A 22,086-nucleotide genomic window follows, 5' to 3' on the forward strand; every position below is an offset into this window, starting at 1 on the left:
GCACCACTGTAATTGTGTTTGTTGTACTATTTCCAGCCTCATCCATAAAAATGCCAGGTTCTGAAGTGAAAGCAAAGTTGTCATTTAAAAAAAAAATTTTAAAATCACATATAAACCTAAAACATAGCAACTAATCTATGGACAACACTGCCTGTTTCAGAAAGTGAGTGCCTCTCATTTGCCCTAAGAGTACTCACTGATCTTCATTACCAATGTCTTTACCTGCCCTTCCCATCCCCTTGAATCACATCAGGTTGCTTTACTTGAATTTTATCCTGTAGGCCATCCAATCTGATGCCATGACTTGACATTAAAAAACCTTTGGCCGGCTGGCGCCGCAGCTCAATAGGCTAATCCTCCGCCTGCAGCGCCAGCACACCGGGTTCTAGTCCTGGTCGGAGCGCCGGATTCTGTCCCGGTTGCCCCTCTTTCAGGCCAGCTCTCTGCTGTGGCCGGGGAGTGCAGTGGAGGACAGCCCAAGTGATTGGGCCCTGCACCCCATGGGAGACCAGGAGAAGCACCTGGCTCTTGGCTTTGGATCAGCGTGGTGTGCCGGTGGCAGCGGCCATTGGAGGGTGAACTAACGGCAAAGGAAGACCTTTCTCTCTGTCTCTCTCTCTCACTGTCCACTCTGCCTGTCAAAAAAAAAAAAAAAAAAAACTTTGGCCGGTGCCGCGGCTTACTTGGCTAATCCTCCCCCTACAGCGCCGGCACCCCAGGTTCTAATCCCAGTTGGGGCACCAGGTTCTATCCTGGTTGCTCCTCTTCCAGTCCAACTCTCTGCTGTGGCCCGGGAAGACAGTGGAGGATGGCCCAAGTCCTTGGGCCCTGCACCCGCATGGGAGAACAGGAGAAGCATCTGGCTCCTGGCTTTGGATCAGCACAGTGCCCATCCTAGTTTTTAGATTAAGCCTATTCCTTACTTTAAGGGTAAACAAAATCTGATATGATTCAAAATATGAAAGCTAATAAAACATTGCTAACAACAACTTACTCAAAGGAAGGAAAGAAAGGAAAAATAGACATCAAAACTATAATTCATTCATTAAAACATTAAATTAACTCCTGTATGCTATATTTTGGTGTTTTAAGCTTCTAGAAAAAGCTGAATGGAGTCTCACCATGTAGATGCTCAGTGAATTCCCCCAAAGCGTGCAGGATTCAATTGGTCTCAGCACATATTTCTGGACTAGGTTTAACAATAACAACAGTTTTCATTTCCATCTATTACAATTATGTATTTTATTCATTGCTTTGGAAATCTTAGCAGGCAAATTAAAAGCCCCACACTGTCAGTAATAAAATTAAAGCAATTAAAACATATTTCATGTTATTAAATAGTTATGACGGTTGCTTTAATTACTTCATAGATTCGTAATTAGATCTTAGAATACCACTGGGCAATCATTTTATTTTTTAGATGAGTAAACTGAGACGTGAGATAATAGAGAATGTTTTTGTAAAAAAATTGGTTTGCAGATAGAACAGGGAAAATTATGAGGCTATTAACTGGGCATGGCTTAACCTCTTATCAGACACATGATCTTTCATATAGTACATTCTTTATAACATTGCTCAGCTTCAAATTCCAAGATATTTTTCACATTAAACTAGACACTTATACATAAAAACTATCTGTGTTTTCTTATATTTGTAACTTTGACTCTATAACATTAAATAAATCTTAATCAAAGCAATTTTAAGAGTGAAAATACCTAATATTAATTCTAAGTTTTATATGCTTAAACTCATTGAAATTAAATCACTGTGGAGGAAAATGTAATTAGATTTGGTTATACCTTGGAACAGAATCTTGGTCATATATTTTCCTGTAAACCTGTGCCTATTTTAAATAACTCTTAAGATTCTGATGGTTCAAATCCAATGAATAATTTGTTGAGTGTAAGACTATACCATGAACTTCATAGTTGGATAAAAATCACTGGATTCAAAATCATTCAATTGCCAGAATTTGGATCACATTTTTGGAAAATGTGGCCTACTGTTAAAGCTCTGAATTGCAACTTAGTGAAGGATATAAAGGACTAAAAAAAGAAAAAAAAAATCAATGTAAAGAACAGAAAAGCAATCATATTTTCAAATCATAAAGCAGTGTTACAATAGAAATGTAACTCTCTGTAAAACTATTAAGCACTCAATAATAGCTACCACAAAAGGGGTGGGGAAGAGCAAGTCACATAGTTCTCAAGCCTGTCTATCCCAGCCTGAGTACTTAAAATCCTGAAATCTTCAAACTGCTTGACTAAGCCCTTCTGTCTTCTCAAGTCAAGAGGAATCCTTAATGCTCATGTTTACCAAGAGTCCCTTCTGGCACCAGTGAGAACAACCTAGGATTGATTTCTGACATGGCTGAGGTGAGCCCTTGGACACCTGGTGCAACCCAACCAAGCTGAAGCCATTTCAAAGGACTCATATTGTATGGGCGGTCAATGCACCAGTTCTGGGATCCCTAACTTACTGATTACACTGATTATCCCATCTGCCTCGTCACATTCCCATTTATTTGGGGGTGGGATCCTGCACCCTACAACATCTGAGGTTTCATTCAGCCTGAATAGGTTCCTTTGGAACATTTCTTCACGTACACACCTGCAATTTGATGGATTATGAAAGCTTATGCACAGCTCCTGCCTCTGGGTTTGCTTCTGTAGTCCACTCTGTACAACCAGGCCTGTCTTGGTCACTCATCTACTACAACTTCCAGAGGGTTTTCCATTATCCAACTCCTTAATTTGCCTTCTCTGTCACTTCCTGTCCTGTTCCAACTCAGGGTCTAGGTCAATTCTTGCTGGGGCAGTTCCAGATCCCTAGCACAGGTCCCTCTGGCCCATGCAATTACTACAAACTGTAACCTCCTGGAGAATAAAGTGGCCTTCACCGAGACTCTTGACTGTTTTTTTTTTTTTTCCAAATATTGACTTTCCTAATGCCAAGTTATTGAAAAGTCAACACATTTTAGAAGTTCTAATTCTTTTATACATCCTTTTATTTTTAAGCCCATTTTTTAACTTAAAGTTTTCTCCCTCATCTAGTGTTAGGACACATGTGAGTTACTTTTGTATTTCTAATCATTTTTTTAACTTGCAGAATTTTATAAATGTGATATTTTTAATTTTCTTTTGTATATATACCTTCTTGCTTGCATTTACTTTTGGATGCCTTCAGAGCACTCAACATTTAAACTGACTTTTAAACTAGCAATCCACACTTCCCAGCCCAAAAAATTGGAATCACAGAAACTCATTGTTCTTTACACTATTTAGGCTATGTCACTAAAAGTAGATTAATTATGGATAGACAATATTTGACCAACACATTAGAGGGTACATATTCTAGGGTGAAACAAAAAAAAATGATCTTAAGGAAGCTATATGAATAGCTACTAAAAATAGAAGAAAAGAAGTAATGTTTTAATTTGTTATACAATTGTGTAAATGTACTAAGTATGCAAAACTAAACATAAAATTTCAAACAAATCTTATTTCAATGAACTTACTAGTATTCAAGAATGATTTTGCATTTCCTATATTTTGATTTTCATTATACCCCTATGGTACAGTTCTTATTATCTTAATTTTTGAGAATAGGTAACTAAAATTCAGATACATTAAGTGAAATGTTTAGTGTCATAGAACTAACTACAAGGGACAGAGGCAATATCTGAATCAATATCTTCCGAAAACTCACTGTTCTTTCCTTGGTGCAGTTCTTGAGTCTTTAATTGATTTGATAAGTCCATGAGTCCAAAAGACTGAGTAGAAAAGGTGATCCCTGTAATTCTCCACGTTCATTTATAGGGAATATCTCAGAAGGAGCAGATCTGACTGATGTCTATCACCCATGGAAGGATTTAACCAGGAAAACTACAATATTGAGCAGCTTAAAGAAACAACAATTTATTACAGCTCATATACCACCACAGGTCAGCTAGGGCTATGCTAATCTAGACTTGTTTCTGTTTGGGCAGAACTTCTGTTAACCTGTGCTGTCTACAGGAGTTCTGCTTCCTGGAGCAGGTCAGCTCACATGATTTGGCAGCAGAGTACATGCACAGCTTGCTCATAAACTTTTTCCATCTTTCATCCTGTGGCTTAGGCTAAAGAGTAGCTATGGCTTGAAAGATGTGCTTCTCTTGATGATGGTAGAAACATAAGATAGAAAGTAAAAACTCATAAACATAGGTAAGAAGTGGTAAATTCTCATTTCCACTTTCATGACATTGGACAAAGCCAAGGATGAGTCTTCAATCAAAGGCAGAAAAATATTATATTCTCAATGAGGTAACTGCCAGGTATAGATGCAGAAAAAAGATGCAAAGAAATTGAACCAACAATTCAATTTGATTTCTAAGTAATTCCTGACTTTAAAATTTGAGATCAAGTACAAATGAAGTCAACAGTCTTGTTTTCATCTATTCTTCCAGTCATCATAGTTTTCTATCAGCCTTGAGGGTCTTCTGTACCAGACAGTGGTACAAGAGCTGGAAAGCAAGTTGAATAATAGTGATCCCAGTCCTTCATGTAAGACAGAAACATAAACAATATCTTCGTAGCCTGTGTGAACTTTTATACACTAAATAGAGCAATTGGAACAACTTTTCAGAGTGTCAGTTGGGAATATGCATCAGAATAATGAAAAAAAATCATACTATTTGATTTAATAACTTTTCATCTCAACATTTAGTTGAAGAAAATAAATGACTAAATGAATCCAGGTGTACACACACAAGGGTATCAAATCAAGCATTGTTTAAAAAGCAAATACTTGAAGCTAGCCGAAACTCAATAGAACACAATGGATTTCTGGAAGAAAATATACCAAGTATTACAGTCATCTCTCAGTATCCATGAAACATTGGTTCCTGTACCCCTCATCCCTCCTTATATGGATAGCAAAATCTTAGATACTCAAATTCTTTATAAAAAATGTCCTAATGTTTGTATATAACCACACTTTTATTCCCATATACTTTGAACCATCTCTAGATTGCTTGTAATAACTAATACAATGTAACTAATTGTTATTTTGTATTATTTAAGGGATAACAATAAGAAAAAGTGCATATATGTTTAGTACAGATGCAATATATTTATTTTACAATATTTTTGATCCATGGTTGGTTGAACTCACAAATGTTAAATTCATAAATATGGAGAGGCTGACTGTAGTTATCTCTGGTTGGTGGGGTCATGGTTTATATTTCTAATTTTGTTACTGCTTAGTTTCTAGCATGATTATTGTAAACAGGGGTTACTTGAATAAAAAACATTTAAAGCAAGTCTCTAGCATTGTGGCATGTAGGGCGAAGCAACCTTCTGCAATGCTGACATCCCACGTTAGTTCCAGTTCATATCCCTGCTGCTCTACTTCTGATCCAGCTCCCTGCTGATGGTCTGAGGAAGGCAGCAGAGGATGGCCCAAGTACTTGGACCCTGGCCACCCAATGGAAGACCTGGAGGAAATTCCTGGCTCCTGACTTTGGTTTGGCCAAGCCCTGGTTGTTCAGCTACCTGGGGAGTGAATGATTTTCCATCAACTTTTTGAAGTACAATGGTTTTATATTGTTTTCCAACTAGTTACCCCAACTAATAAATATGTATAATATTAAGTTATGTAAACTTAATCATGGTAAGTTTTCCAAATTAAATTCCTATAGGAAAAAAAAACAGCAATTTTCTGGGTACATTTGCACCTAGTTCTTCTGATAGTTCTTCACAGAAAGATGAGTTTTTGAGAAAGTATATAAAACGTGGCTAAAATATACGTGCAAATATAAAGACAAAAAGGAAATTAAAGTTCTTTCTTTGAATGGCCTTTTAATTCCATCCATATTTTGGTGTTTTGAATTTCCCCTATAGAAGTTTCCAGTCTTTAGACATTGGAATCATCATAAAGATAATAACGAATAATCTCACTATCCACACTATGCAAACCTGTCTCCAAAATGATTGAATCTGAATCACAGGCAGTTATAAAGAGTAACAGGTTGAGGACCACTATTCTAGGGTTAAATTCATAATTAGTGAATTGAATTTCTCTACCAGGGTAAAAGGTTTTGACTGATTCCAAGAAACTGCTACTAAAATTATTTTTAAGATCAACTTAATCCAACAAATATATTTAAACTACTAATTAGCTACAAGATACAGAGTGACTCAACAGGGACTTATTAGATACAAGAGCCAGAAGTTACTGATTCATAAAGTCTATCAGTTCAGCCATATGTGTTTACTTTTCTTTCCATCTAAGACCATGCTATGATTTGAATGTGGTTTTAGTGTGTCTGCCCATGGTTCCATGTGCTGGAAACTTGGTCCCCAGTATGGGGATGCTCAGAGGTGGTGGAGCCTTTGAGAGGTGGGACTTACTAGTGAGTGGTTAAGTCATTGGTGTCCTGCCCTAAGAAAGGATTAATGTAGTTGGTTCCCATGTAGTTGGTTTATAATAAAGAGAGGTCCATCACACACTCGGCCTCATGTTAACACAGCCACCTTCCTTTCTACTTTTGTGCTGTGTTGTGATGTAGCTAGGAGGGCCCTGTCCAAGGGGAGCTGCCCAATCTTTGACTTCCAGCCTCCAAAACAGCGAGCTAAATTCACTTCTTTTCTGTATACAACACCCAGGTATTTTGTTATAGCAACTGAAAATGGAGTAATAGGTCATAACACCCAGACTGCCTCACTTGTCTGTGCATCTTCTGACTCCTTGAACGTTCAGAGCAAAATGACAGGATCCATCAGATGTTTTGTATCAGAAGAATCATGTGATCAGACTCAGCCTCTGTTTCGAGATGGACCCTGGTAGCCGGCTGCAGCCTCTCCTCCATCTCAGAGCAGAACTGAAACAATTTTGTTAAATCTAGGAACTCAGGCTAGACATACCCCAGAAGGAAATTTGATTTCTGACTCCCGATCTTGATATCTACACCGTTCTGTTTAGGGTGCGGACATGGATTTTCCGTCTTGAATGCTCTCTTATGAGATGATATGCCCTCCTGCTTGAGACTATACAGAACTTTTTTTTTTTTTTTGACCCACTCCTTTCCACAACAGTTTCATCAATTTCTTTGAAGTATCTCAAATGTTATGGTCATTTCAACTAGCACTTGTGTTTACATCATCTCTGAGAATGGCACATAATTAACAGAAAAATGGCCAAAGTTGTTTGGCCTTGTTGGCTTATTGTTTGAGAATCTGAAAGCATTGCAGCTGGAAAGAATTCCATTAATTTGTGGCTAGCCCCGATACATCAGCCTCGAGACTTCCAAGTAAACAGAGGGAAATTGGCATTGCTATCTTGTGGCAAGAGGCAAAGAACAGAGTGGTACAGAGTTCTCCAAGAAGGAAACATTAACCCAGATGTGAACAAGACAATGAATGAATTGTTCATCTAGACTTTTCAACCTTTCAGCTGTGAGCAGCAATTACAATCACCAAATGCATCCAAACACTCAAAGGAGACTTAAACCTGAAAATTACCCAACGCAGCCCAGGCACAATTATGCCTCCATATCTCTCTAAAGTACAGGCATCTCAATTTAACTTAGACAAATTAAACTTCTCTTTAGGGGAAACCCAGAAAGTCTTATGGCTCCTTAACACACACACTCACACACACACAGACATCATATTAAAAAAACAACTGGCATTTATCTTCAAGAGTCAAGGCTTCATAGTTATTGCATAACACTCCTTTCACTTTTAATCAGAAAGGCAATCGGTCTTCTAATATGGTAAATATAATTTATTTGTAAACCTACCAGAGAGGATTACAGTTGGCTATTTTCAGCTACTGACTTCACAGACTTGTGTACTACCATAACTTTTTTTTTTTGCTCTGCCAAAGAACAGAAGTGTTTGTATGTTGTTTGCCTAGATGCTAGAATTCTGAATCATTTTTCAGTCAAGTAGTTTAAAAAGTTCTGAACAGTGACCAGATAATCAGCTCATCTCTATTTTAGAATGCTTTAACAATTTTGCTCTCTGGAGAGTTTCCCTATCATGTAAAGCCCAGTCAGATTGTTTTAATAGTGTTCTTATCTGGCTGTTTTCTCTGTAGTTAGCAGCTCAGAGTGTTCACCCCATATACGATAATGGAAACTCTTTCTGGTAGTATTTATTTTAACTAGTCAATATGAATGAGATCATTTATTTATCATTTGTATGCATCTTCCATAGAAATCGTTCTGATGTCATCCTGATACATAGAATGCAAAAATATCTTGACTATAATTATTTATTTCTTAAAATGGTTTCAAATTACTAGTTGTTATAACAATCAAGTATAGAGAACATCTTTGCTGATTTTTCCCAGGTGACAATTGCTTCAAGTTATTTTATCAGGTTGGATATGCATAAGGACATATATAAAATACCTACAAGCATATTATTAAGAAATGTCCATCAAAAAGAGACCATTGATCCTTGAGAAAATAAAAGAATGATTTCTTCAAATACTATACCTGTGGGACAGCCAATGAATCCTAGTTTAACTTAGAAGATACGAATGAATCTGATTATTGCTTTTGTTTCTTAAAAAACCACTAATACTCAACTACTAGCTGTAAATATGATACCACATTAATCATCAGCCCATCAACATTGCTGCAAAATTCACTTACTAAAGAGAAGAAATTGAAGAACTGATTAAATTGTATGTATCAAGAAACTTTTGTACATTAATTCAAATCTAGAGACATAAATGATTACTTTTTACTTTTTGGAGAAACAATTTCATTGCGGTACAAGATAATACTCTGTACAATTCTCTACAAATTTCAGTTTGAAAAATTTAAAATACATCTTACCTCATGTGAACTTGGTGACAAATCCAATAAGCATGTTTCCGATGCTTTTACACTCAATTATTAGAATGTTGATTTGTAGGAGAGATTTTATGCTTTAAAGTTTTATTGGAGGAGCTTTAAATCTGGCTGTCTTCTTAGAAATTGAACATGATACTTGTGTCAGAAGAATGTCCAAATAGTGGATGGCTATTGCAATTCAGGAATCATGAGTACCAACACTTCCAAAATCCTGTTTCATACTCAAAACCTTGCATTTCCAAAAATTAAACCAGGCACCCATGTGTCTGAGGAAACATTGTGCTAATGGTGGATTTCCTTTTATGATCCTTGTATAAACTGTGAATATTGGTTTTGGTGTAGCAGTCATAATGCATAGTATTATATATTTTCATCTCAAATTTGTTATATAAAAATACAGCCTATGAGTTTCAGAAATTAAGATAATTTTCCTACTGACATTTCATTAAGTGAATCTCCCTTAGATGTCTTTCCATAAGAGTGTATTCAGAGGTATATTCTGTGGCAGTGGTTTTCAAACATTTTGGTGGATGACCAACACAACACAAGTGCATTTTACTTTGAGACTCAGTGTACACTCAATTACACATGTGTGTTTGTACTTGGAAGACTAAGTTTGACAAAACAAAACTTTCCCTTAGTACAAGTGATGCTCTTACATTTTCCATTCCATTGCATTCCTCTCTGTTTTAAGACTATTCTGTTTAATTTTTTTCCATGCTGGTCATGACCCACTATATTAATTTTATGAACCATCTATGGTTTCCCATTCAAAGTTGGAAAAAATACTTTTCCAAAAAGAGTCTTGGCCTCCCTAGTCTCTGTGCTGAAGGATAAGAGGCCTTCCGTGCACCCGCATGATTCTGTCAGGGTCCTCAGTATGTTTGGGATCCCTAAAACAGGAATTCAATCTAGGCCCTAGGACTAGAAAATGTTACTGTTCAACACATAAGATTTTTCTTGTAAGACATTTGGAGATTGTCTGAAGCATGGGCAGGTCACCTCCATGAGTGACTGATCGCCAATACCTATCTTTGGATTTTTTCAAGGATCCCTCAGCAGGACATTGCTAGAATCTACCTTCCAAAAGGGTGTCTAAGGTAAGAACCTTCTGGTCTAGGGTGCCTCAGACTTTAAGTGCAAAGAATTCCTGAGGATTTTATTAGAGTGCTAATTCTGATTCAGTATCTTCATTCCAGCTGAATGAAGCCTGAGGTTCTGCACTTCTAACCAGCCCTGAGTTGAGTTAATACTGTGTCAAATTGTTAAGTCAGCAACAGGAGTCACTGTGTACTTACACCCCATGTGGGATCTGTCCTTAATGTGTTGTCTAATGTGAAGTGATGCTATAACTAGTACTGAAACAGTATTTTTACACTTTGTGTTTCTGTGTGGGCACAAACTGATGAGGTCTTTACTAATTATATACTGAATTGATCTTCTGTATATAAAGATAATTGGAAATGAAAAAAAAAACCTGGTGTTAAATTGGAAATGGCATAGAAAATTAATTAATTTTTAAAAAAAATATTATGTAGGATCTCTATCTTTAATGTACTGTACACTGTTATTTAATGCTATAACTAGTACTCCAACGGTAGTTTTTTCACTTTGTGTTGCTATATGGGGCAAACTGTTGAAATCTTTACCTAATATATACTAAACTGATCTTCTATATATAAAGAGAATTGAAAATGAATCTTGATGTGAATGGAAGGGGAGAGGGAGCGGGAAAGGGGAGGATTGCGGGTGGGAGGGAAGTTATGGGAGGGGGGAAGCCATTGTAATCCATAAGCTGTACTTTGGAAATTTATATTCATTAAATAAAAGTTTAATAAATGAAAAATAATAATAATAATAATAATAATAATAAAAGAGAAAAAAATACTGTTGGCACAAGGACCACATTTTGGGCGAGTTCAGATCTACATGAAATGACATTATTCCTGAAATTGGGCATTTCATTTTTCTTTTAGGGCTTTTCACATAATTGCTTTTGGATATCTACCAGGAAAAGCTCTTCTTTTCTTGATCAATTTTATTGGCTTTGGAATATAAGTAATTACATTTTGTTAAATTCATTTCTAGATATATATTACATGAACTTGCAATCATTTCTCTTTCTGCTTTCTGCCTGATTACTAATTTACATTCTACTTATGGATCTCACTTTTGCATATTAATAAATATTTAAGATATTTTAAAAGCACGTCAGTGACAGAAAATTGTTCAAAAGTCTAAGATGCGGGGTAGACCTGAAATCAGTGTGCATAGATCCATTGCCCGTGTCCCAGAAAATCTGTGAGTGGTGCCTCTCACTTGCACATGTTGAATTTTTCATGGATAGTAAGTGAGAACCTCCCTTTGACAGCAACCAGAATGTCACCTGGCCAGTACCCAAGATGAGCCACTAGAATTAGCAAGGGAATATAGAAGGAAAAGCCCCCTTTCTTCCTTCACTTGAGGAGATTGAGTATTCGGTGAAACCAGATTGAGATCTCCATTTCCCAACCATCACAGTGAAAATACATCTCTCTCCCTACTGCTGAGTTTTTAAATGAAAACATGATTACAGTTAGGCAAAAATGATGCATACCTTTGGCCCAGGACATGAAAAATTCAATATATTTGTTATTATTACAATGGTAATTGCTTTGTTTATAATTCTTTGTTGTGAAAAAATATTATCTGTACAAAGAATTAAATTTAAAATGACTTTCAAATTATATGTGAATTGATGTTGAGAATCAAAAACTCACAATTTATTTTTTTTTAATTTTTTGACAAGCAGAGTGGACAGTGAAAGAGAGAAAGAAAGGTCTTCCTTTTGCCGTTGGTTCACCCTCCAATGGCCACCACGTCCAGAGCGCTGTGGCGGGTGCATCGCGCTGATCCGAAGCCAGGAGCCAGGTGCTTCTCCTGGTCTCCCATGTGGGTGCAGGGCCCAAGGACTTGGGCCATCCTCCACTGCACTCCCGGGCCATAGCAGAGGGTTGGCCTGGAAGAGAGGCAACCAGGACAGAACCCGGTGTGCTGGCGCCGCAGGCACCGGCCAATTTAATTTTAATAATGAGTAAGATGTACATTGTTGGTGGAAAGAAACTAGTTGAAAAGAACAGAAGAAGGAATTATTTCTGGACAGTAACTTTAGTGACATCTTAAATTCTATCAGGCTATATCTTCAAGGAGCAATATTTTAGGCAAAAAAACAAAAGCAAAACAAAGCAAAATCCCTAAGTAAAATATAGTAGGCCATTTCCAAATGTTTATGGATGAATTAATTAAAAGATGAGTTTATTTTGATGCAAAAGAATTTTGAAATCCGTGCGTATTTCTTGTGACATGCATTTCTCATGAACTTTTTGAAAACATCTCATGTGTTAGCCATTACTCTTGTTTCTGCTCTTTAGAAGGAAGCAGCATCTCAGAAGCTTATATGGGAATTCTGAGACAGCCTTCTTTCTCAATGTACTTGGTGTTATTCAGATTTCTTTCCAATTTTGATGATTCCCATCATGATCAACATGAACATGACTTTAGAGAAGGAGTAACATGAACATCATGTTCTTTTTTTAGCTTGAAGATGAGTCTAGGTAGGAAAGCAGTTGATCCAGCTTTTCTAGGAAGAGGGATTGGGAAACAGCATTAGAAATAAAAAGACTTTATCACAGTGGAATTGAACAGAAATGAACGACTGGACTCCTCTCTTCCATGAAAGACAAATGCATAGGCTGGACTTTTCTTCTCAGTAACACCATGGATGCTGTGATGTTGGTGACCTGGATACCCTCTTGTAGAACCCACCATCTCTACTTTTGCCAAAGAAAGATACTGGGCTCCATAGATAGGTCTTGGCATTCTAATTAAATGCCACCTGATATTCAATGAAGTTCGGTTCAGCATGGACTAAATTACCAATTCTCAGAAGATTGGAGTGCAGACATACATACACACACACACACACACAACATAACAAAAATACAAAAACAACACTTTCCATGTGAACTTAAATACACCTTTAAGGGTTCTTCATCTATTTTTTCATTTTTAAAAAGAAGGAGTAACTGTATACATGAATACATAAAATTTGTTCTCTTTTTATAAATAAAATATTTCACAAAATTATATTATAATCCAAAAATGAGGGTGTTGGATTAGATTAGGTCATTATTCTGTTTTCTTCCTGCTCTAATGACATATCAACTAAATGACCTCAGGACAAGGAGCATGGGGAGAAGGTGCACAAGGCTCTTAAACATTAGACTCTGGCAACCCCAAAGAAATGTCATCACGGCCCTATTTTAATATTGCTCTTGTTTGCTTTGGCTTTTAAAAAAATGTAACTATTACAATGCAAAACTTCACTTTTAAATGTTTTCCATCTAAGTGAAAAATGCTCTTTTCAAAGCTTAGCAATCCTAAAAGCCAACCACCTTTGTCCGCCTGAGGTTATTTGTGGCAGACAAACCATCAATTAAGAAACACAGCAAGGGAAGCCCAAACAATCTTAGAAAATATCACATTTGACCAAGAGAGTTATGGTTAGGTGGCTCCCTATAAAAAGCTGGTACAGCTGTGGAACTTTTCCTCAGAGTAATGCAGATCCAAATGCCTCACATACATACAGGAAGTCATGTATGTCCAGGAAATCATGTATGTCCGGGAAGTCATGTACGTCCGGGAAGTCATGTATGCATGTGATGCATTTGGATCTGCATTATTCAGAGGAAAAGTTCCACAATTGCAGACGATAAGGAGGATGACCAGCCAGAAATTAGGTATCTTGTCCTCCCTGGTTCCTTAGTTATCCTTCCATTCATTCACTCATTGAGCAACTTTGATAAGGTGACATCTGAGTGGAGGCCAAAATTTCAGTGAGAGATCCAACCCAGCCAACATATGAGGGAGAGCATTCCAGGATGAGGGAATACTCATTTTAGAAACTGAAGTGGATTGTGGCTTAGTAGTTAAAGCGCCACATGGGATGTCCACGTCCCCACATCAGAAGACCTGGGTTTGATTCCTGACTCTGGCTCCTGACTCCAGCTTCTTGCTACAGGAAACTTGAGGAGACAGGAGTGAGTGTCTAGTGATTGGATACTTGTCATTCACTTTGGAGATCTGGATTGAGATCCTGGCACCTAACTTCAGCCCAGCCAAGCCCTAGCTGTTAGGAGTATTTGGGGGAGTGAACCAGTGGCTGGAAGTTCTCTCTCTCTCTCTCTCCCTTCCTCCACCCCTTTCTCCCTGATTCTGTATATCTCAAATAAATAAAATTTTATGTTTTTTAGAGAGTTATTTATTTGAAAGGCAGAGAGAGAGAGAGAGAGAATAAGAAAGAAAGAAATCTTCTACCTACCAATTCACTCCCCAAATGGCTGCAATGGCCAGAGCTGTGCCAGGCCATGCTGAAGCCAAGAGCCTGGAACTCCATCCAGGTCTCCAGTAAGAGTGCAGGTGCCCAAGTACTTGGGCCATTTTCTGCTGCATTCCCAGGCAGATTAGCAGAGAGCTGGGTTGAAAGAGGAATATCTGGGACTCCAACTGGTGCTCATATGAGATGTGGGTGTCACACAATAGCTTGATAAAATTCTTGGAGTTTGAGGTCAGTGTGGCAGGCTTGCTCTGGATGTGATAGAATATGTGTTGACATCAACATGTTGGCCACAGGATGAGAAATGTCCAATCGTCATATTCTTTTACTGATGAAAGAATTTTGTTCTTTTATATAATACTAATAATCTTTAGAGAAAAATCTTAACTTTTAATATAATATTTATTTATAGACCTTCCTAGATCCATGAACATGGGCTTCTTCTCACTCTGAAATCACACACTTGTATTTCCCTCCATAAGGTCACTTTCCTTGCATTGACTTGACGAGCAACAGTCTGGCTTTGCCAAATGGTCTCCAGCCTAGCAGCTCTTTGGTTTTGTATCTTGGGTCTGTATCTTAATTAAAAAGAAAAAAAAAAATCCTATGGTAGCTCAAATGAAATCAAATGATTTAACAATACATGTTGGGGCCGCCGCCTTGGCGCAGTGGGTTAATCCTCCGCCTGTGGCGCCAGCATCCCATATCAGCACCAGTTCTAGTCCCGGTTGCTCCTCTTCCAGTCCAGCTCTCTGCTGTGGCCTGGGAAAGCAGTAGAAGATGGCCCAGGTGTTTGGACCCCTGCACCCTCATGGGAGACCAGGAGGAAGCACCTGGCTCCTGGCTTCGGATCGGCGCAGCTCTGTCTATTGCGGCCATTTGGGGAGTAAACCAACAGAAGGAAGCCTTTTCTCTCTGTCTCTCTCTCTCACTGTCTATAACTCTCCCTGTCAAAAAAAAAAAAAAAAAAAAAAGAATACATGTTGTAGACACACACTAACAATCACTTAAGATTAGATCTGTGAACCTACATTAACTCACTTGATCAAAATCAGGAATAAACATTATCTACTTGGTGATAAATAATTACTTTACCATGTAACCTCACAATCTATGCACAATAGGAATTGTTTTGAGTTTGAGCAGCCAATCCTCCATTGTTCCTATATTAGTTTCCTAGGGCTGGCACAGTACAGCATCAAGAACTAGGTGGACTGAACAACAGAAATTTATTGTCTCACAATTTTGAAAGTTAAAGTCCAAAATTAAGGTGTTCGTAAGGAAATTCTCTTTCTGGTATTTTTGGTGGGGACAATCTTTCCTTAATTCTTTACATTTTTTTAAAGATTTATTTGAAACTCAGAGTTGGTGACGGGGAGAGAGAGAGATCTTCCATCTATTGGCTTGCTCCCTATATGGCCCCAGTGGCCAGTGCTGGGCCAGGCCAAAACCAGGAGCCAGGAGTTTCTTCCAGATCTCCCATATGGATGGCAGAGGCCCAAACATGTGGGACATCTTTCACTGCTTTTCTCAGACCACTAGCAGGAAGTGGAGCAGCCAGGACACGAACCAGTACAATAAGGGATACTGGCTTTACAGGCAGTAGCTTTATCCACTAAGTCACAAAGACAGCCCTCCTTGAGTCTTCTAATTCTGGTGTTTGCCTGTCATCCCTGTCATTCCTTCGTTTGCAGTTGCATTACTCCAGTCACCTAGCTGTCTTATTCCTGGGTGTTTCCATATCCTCTTCCCTCTGTGAGTATCTATCTCTGTTTCAAGTTTCCCATTTTCATAAGAACCCCAGTCATATCCATCGGCGTCCACCATAATGACCTCATTTTTAACTTATGATATCTGTAAAGTCATATTTTCAATTAAGCTCACATTCTGGGTTCCTAAGTGGTTATAATTTCAACATAGCAACAATTCAGGGGAGGAATGAGGAAAGGTTGATGGACAAGTACGAGGTCATAGCTAGAAAGCAATAAATTCTGGGATTCTACTGCAAAGAAGGGAGAAGATTGGTAATGTTAATTTACTATGTATTTCTCTATCAAAAAAAAATACAAAATAGGATTTTTGGATGTTTCACTATAAAGACATGTTAAATGCTTGAAAGGGTGAATATATTTAACCCAGTTGGATAACATGCAATGCATATATGTAACAAAACATCACATAGCACCCTATAAATATGTGCAATTTTACATATCTGCTAAATTTTTTAAATAAAAAATTCTTTAAATGCAACTCATGATACCCCCTACTCCACCAAAGATTGTATTGCACATACAGTAGGAAATATGTTTAGCCCAAAACTTTACACTTGCTTGGCACACAATACAAAATTGGTGGCTATTATACCAGTCATTCTGACTATCAGGAATCTAGAATCGGGCCCTACTGTTCATGAATATATGATTCTTATTTCTGTATAATAAACCACTCCCAAACTCAGTGGTTCAAAACCATTAGTGTTTATTATTGCTCACACGTCTACAAGTCAGCTGGGTAGCACTTGTCTTTACTCCTATTCTCATTCTTTTTTGGCCAACTACTCAGTTGGCTTAGAACTGGCTGGTCTAGGTTGGCCTCAGCTAGCAAAATTCATCTCTACTCAATGTGGTCTCTCATCTTCCAACAGCCCAATTTGGGCTTGTTTCATAATGGCTGGGCAGAGCTCCACCACAAAGTGTGAAATTATGCAAGGCTCCTTGAGGCCTAGGGTTGAAATTGGCATGTCTTTTCTCCCATTTTATTCTTTTGGGCAAAACAAATCACAAGGCCAACCCAGACTCAATGGGTGGAGAAATAAGACTCCTTGCTTGTGGGTGGAGCTACAGGTTCACTTTGCAAAGGGCTGGGAAGGAGCAAAGGGAGGGAGTGAAGACTCATTGTTTTGTAATCAGTCTGATGCATGTATCATATAACCATTTCAAAAATAACCTGCAAGGTGCCAAGAAGCATTTGCATCTTAATTGGTGGGGCTTCCAGTATTTATTTATTTTTATTTGAAAGGGGGAGAGAGAGGGAAAAGGAAAGAGAGAGAGAGAGAGAGAGAAACAAAGATCAAGAGAGATCTTCCACTCACTGGTGACTCCCCAAATGCCAACAAGGAGAACTGGCTCAGCCTAAAACCAGGAGCCTGGAACTCCACCTGGGACTTGCGCATAGGAGGCAATAACCCATGCACCTTGATGAAGAGTGATGTTCCATTTCAGATTATGCTCATAGTCAAACTGATAGGCTCACTTCCTTTTTTCATACATTTATAAGCCAATCATGACAATTCCCCACTCCTGAGTGCTCTTGACCATTGGAGACAATGCATAAAAGTCACTAAATCTTGCTTAACAGTACATCTTTTACAAACTATCCTACATGGTCTATATTTTAACCATTTCAAGTCACACTCTCCTGGAAAATGAATGGAAGCAAAGGGATCTGAACAGGAATGGTAAAGGAAAATTGCTCAAAGCCCCATTTTGATCTCCATAAGAAATCCTGTGCTTTCCTTAACTTCACACATTCTTCGGCATCTGTATGACAACTCTTCTATTTTTCTTCTTGAATTAAAAATCAAGATTCCCAAGGGAAATTATGCAATGGGAAATTGATACTTCAACAAAGTTGAAGGATTGCAATAAAGTCCAGGCAAACCAAAAAGATTATCCCTTTCATGCTGCAGTGCTATTTATTTCTATTAGGATAATACCTGCCTGACTATAGTGTACTTTCTTAAAAGTTATACTTTATATAAAGATAATTAAAAATCAATCTTAATGAAGATGGGATGGGAGAGGGAGTAGAAGATTGGATGGTTTGCAGATGGGAGAGTAGTTATGGGTTGTGGGCTATCATCCAAAAGTTGTACTTTCAAAATTTATATTTATTAAATAAAAGTTTTCTATTAGAAAAGTTATTAATAAATCAAGTAATCATTCACAACTAAGTGTTGGCTTTTTAACTATTTTCGTGAGCTGAGGGATACTAAACATGACAGCAACGTTCTAAAGTACTCACTCAAATAAACATTAAGCTTCAAATACAATACATGAATATTTTACACTAAAAATCAAATTACACATTTGCTGCTATTTAAAACTCTGAATTGTGGCCTCTTTTTATCTTTTATTGACTTTTTTTTTTTTTAATAATTGAAACAACATAAGTGTTGCCTAATGGAAATTTTATTTTCTTTGTGGTAAGTGCCCTGGGCCCAGGTACCTGTAAAAACATAGACCTTCAGAAGGCTTAATTTTACTTCTTGTTCTGGGACTGGCTGGTGGGTGATTTCTATATCCTCTGACTTATGCCCCTCCTGTTACACCCCTATAGTCGGCTGGTCTCTTTAAGAGGCTACACCCAGGGATTGGGAAATCAGGCTGACAAATGAGGCCCACCAGAGGTACAGACACCCCTTTCCTTCTCCAGTGTTGGAAGTTTAACTAACTCCAAATTGTTATTCATACTCATCTTGTTTATTCCCATGACCTTCCCACCTGTTAGTGTTGATTTTACCTGTTTCAGTAAAGTAAATATTAAGAAATAAGTGAGAGCAAGCTAAGACCGAAAATAAGGGGTGGAGTCTTGCTGGTATTATACACTTGCAGTGAGGTGTAGTAGACAGTCTACACAGCAAGCGACTCCATTCCTAGAAACCATCAGGAAGTTACTTAGCTTTTCTGAAACTAAATTTGTTCATCATAAGAAGAGGATAACAACATATGTGAGTACAAAATAAATAACTCAAAGTTCATTTTGCACATGTTAAAACAGTATAAAGATATTTACTGGAACTTCAAAGAGTTGTGAGTCCTGTGGAAAGAGCATGTAATGGAGGATATTTAAAAATGGCAGAACAGGGTGGACATTTGGCACAACACTCAAGACTCCACCTAGAGCACAGACTTCCCATATCAGCATGCCTGGTTTGAATCCTAATTCCTCTGCTTGTGATGCAGTTTCCTGCTAAGGTTCACCATGGAAGGCAGTAGATAATGGCTTAAGTACTTGGGTCCCTTGCATCCACGTGAGAGATGAAGATTTAAGCTCTGAGCTCCTGGTTTCAGCCTGGCCCAGCCCTTGCTGTTGCAGGTATTTGGGAAATTAACCACCTATGGAATATCTTTGTCTCTCTTTCAAATCAAAATAAGTTTAAAAATAATTTAAAATAGGACGATAGCAACAAAGCATGTCACTCTCCAAAATCAAGACAAATCAGATCCTCTTGTGCTTATCATAAAATTGTTGACATATGGGATGGATTTTTCAAGGAAATTATAACATTGTTCAATACTTACTTAGGCTTTGGAGAGACCTTAGAGGTAATGTAATAGATTCTGGTCCAGATCATTCTATTTAAAAAGAAAAGTACACTGACAATATGAATGGAACTTCTCAGGTATTGGTTTATAATTATTCTTACTTGACATGTACATCTGATATATGAAAAGATTTAAATCCAATATCAAATATGAATGTACTTCTAAAAGTTTGTGAAAATCTGTTTAAAATTAAGTTTGATTAGAGGCAAAACAAATTTTGAAACCCAGACATAGTTTTCCATAGTACACATTTTCTATGAACTTTTAAAGCATCTTTATATTTTGTATATTTTAATTGTAATTCTATTAATTCAGATCACCTTTTTTTTTATCTTCCATTCTCTTTTTGGATAGTCTTAAGGATCATGTTTGAGACTTTCGTATTCCCTTAAGTTAAACATTTTATATAGTTATTCCTTTTCAGGGTTTTAAAAGCATAATTATGAAAAAAAAAACCTATTGTCTTTATAACACAGATTTCCAGAATGTTTCTTGGATATGCTGTAGTACCTGTGAAACATTCTGCCATTGTCACAATTGCATATCAGCATTAAAGAGAAAAAACTGTAAGATGATTAAAATGAAGTAATAATTAAAAGTCAGTATCAAGTAGATTTTTAAAATACTAATTTCCTTTTAGATTCAAGTAGATAATGAAGCACGAATTTAACATAACATTTAAAATCATGAAGAGGGGCTGGCATTGTGGCACAGAAGATAAAATCACCACCTACAATGGCAGTGTCCTGTTTCAGACCACTTGTTCAGGTATTGGCTGCTCTACTTCCAATCCAGCTCCCTTTTAATATGCCTGGGAAAAGCAGCAGAAGATGGCCAAAGTGCATGTACCCCTGCCACCCACATGGGAGACCTGGATGGAGTTCCTTACTCCTTACTTTGGCTTGACTCAACCCTGGCCATTGGAGCCATTTGGAAAGTGAACCAGTAGATGTAAATTCTCTTGATTTCTCTGTGTCACTTTCTTCTTTGTCACTCTGCATTTTGAATAAAGAACATGAATCTTTTTTAAAAATAAAATAAAATCAGAAAGAACCCCCACAAGTCTTTACTGAAAATAAATTTTCTCTAATATGGCTTTGTCAGTGTACTTATCATTGAAGCTTTGCCTCCAGCTGACTTGCTAACTGGAAACACTATTCAAACAGCTTGAATTTTATATTTCTCTTCTCCTTACAGCATCTTCACATTTACTGAATTTGTCCTACTGCTAGGAGGAAAGGTCACTGGAGCAAATCCCAGTGCTCTTTGTTTTCAGTAAAAGAGAAGAAACAAATAAGCTGCCAACATCCTTTCCTTTCCTAACACACTGCCTCTCCTTACCATAACAGACCATCTAAACTCATGCACTCACCTATGATGAAGCCTGCAACTCCTAAAGGAACAGCATATAAACTTGAATTAAACTTCAAGAACACGGCTGCTCATGGTCACCCCACCATGACACTGTCACAGGGGCTAACTCGGGAGCTGGCTGAAGCTGTGGCCAGGGCGGGATGTTGGAGGTAGGCGTGGGAGGCATTGGCTGTGAACTCCTCAAGAACCTTGTGCTCACCGGCTTCTCTCATATTGACCTGATTGATCTGGGCATTATCGGTGTCAGCAACCTGAACGGACAGTTTTTGTTTCAAAAGAAACATGTTGGAAGATCAAAGGCATGGTTGCCAAGGAAAATGTACTGCAGTTTTATCACAAGCTATAGTAGCACCAGATATCCGGATTGAAGATGGGAAAGGAACAATTCTAGTGTCTTCAGAAGGAGAGACAGAAGCTAATAATCACAAGAAGTTGTCAGAATTTGGAATTAGAAGCAGATGACTTCCTTCGGGCCCACACTTTGTCGATCAACATCCTTCATAGCGAAGACCTAGGAAAGGATGCTGAATTTAATGTGGTTGGTAATGCCCCAGGAAAGTGGGGCCCCAACAGGCTGACGATGTTCCTAAGGATGGAGCTCAGCCTTCCACCTCCACAACACAAGAGCAAGATGATTGCTTAGAGTTGATTCGGATGAAGAAGGCCCTTCAGGTAATGCGGACATCAGAGAAGAGCCAAGTCCCAAGAGGAAATTGGATGAGAAAGATTACGTCAGTGCAAAGCGGTTGCACACAGGAGAGCCGGAAGAGCTGGCTGGTGAGATAGCACTAGATTGAACTAAGCACCCCTCCGACTCGGTTCATCGGGCAGACCTAGGTTACGTCCTTTGTTCCAAAGGGGAAAGATAGACACCAGTGACTTGGAAATGACTCTGCCGCCTTTGAAAGCATTCCTTTTGCTAGAACTGTTAGAAACATCGCAGTATGCTGTACTGAAGGTAGGAATATAGTTTTCAAAACCCTTTGAACAAAGTGTGTGCATAACCAGTCACGAGGTGAAACAACACAGTGCATGTTGCCTTTTTAATGTAAATACCTTTAGGTGTCATTTAATAGTTTAAAAATTATTGTGGCTTAGTAAAGTTGATACCTGTTTATAAATATTATACCTTTATTTTTGGCTAGAAGAGTAATTATTTTTAGCCT

At 37.9% G+C, this 22,086-nt stretch overlaps 1 pseudogene; it reads left to right on the plus strand.

Moving 5' to 3' along the window:
* The first annotated feature begins 21,202 nt into the window (after nucleotides 1-21,202).
* LOC133768136 (SUMO-activating enzyme subunit 2-like) lies at nucleotides 21,203-21,717 on the plus strand (annotated as a pseudogene).
* The last annotated feature ends 369 nt before the right edge of the window (nucleotides 21,718-22,086 follow it).

Source organism: Lepus europaeus, chromosome 10 (assembly GCF_033115175.1).
Source record: "Lepus europaeus isolate LE1 chromosome 10, mLepTim1.pri, whole genome shotgun sequence".
NCBI classification, from domain to species: Eukaryota; Metazoa; Chordata; class Mammalia; order Lagomorpha; family Leporidae; genus Lepus; species Lepus europaeus.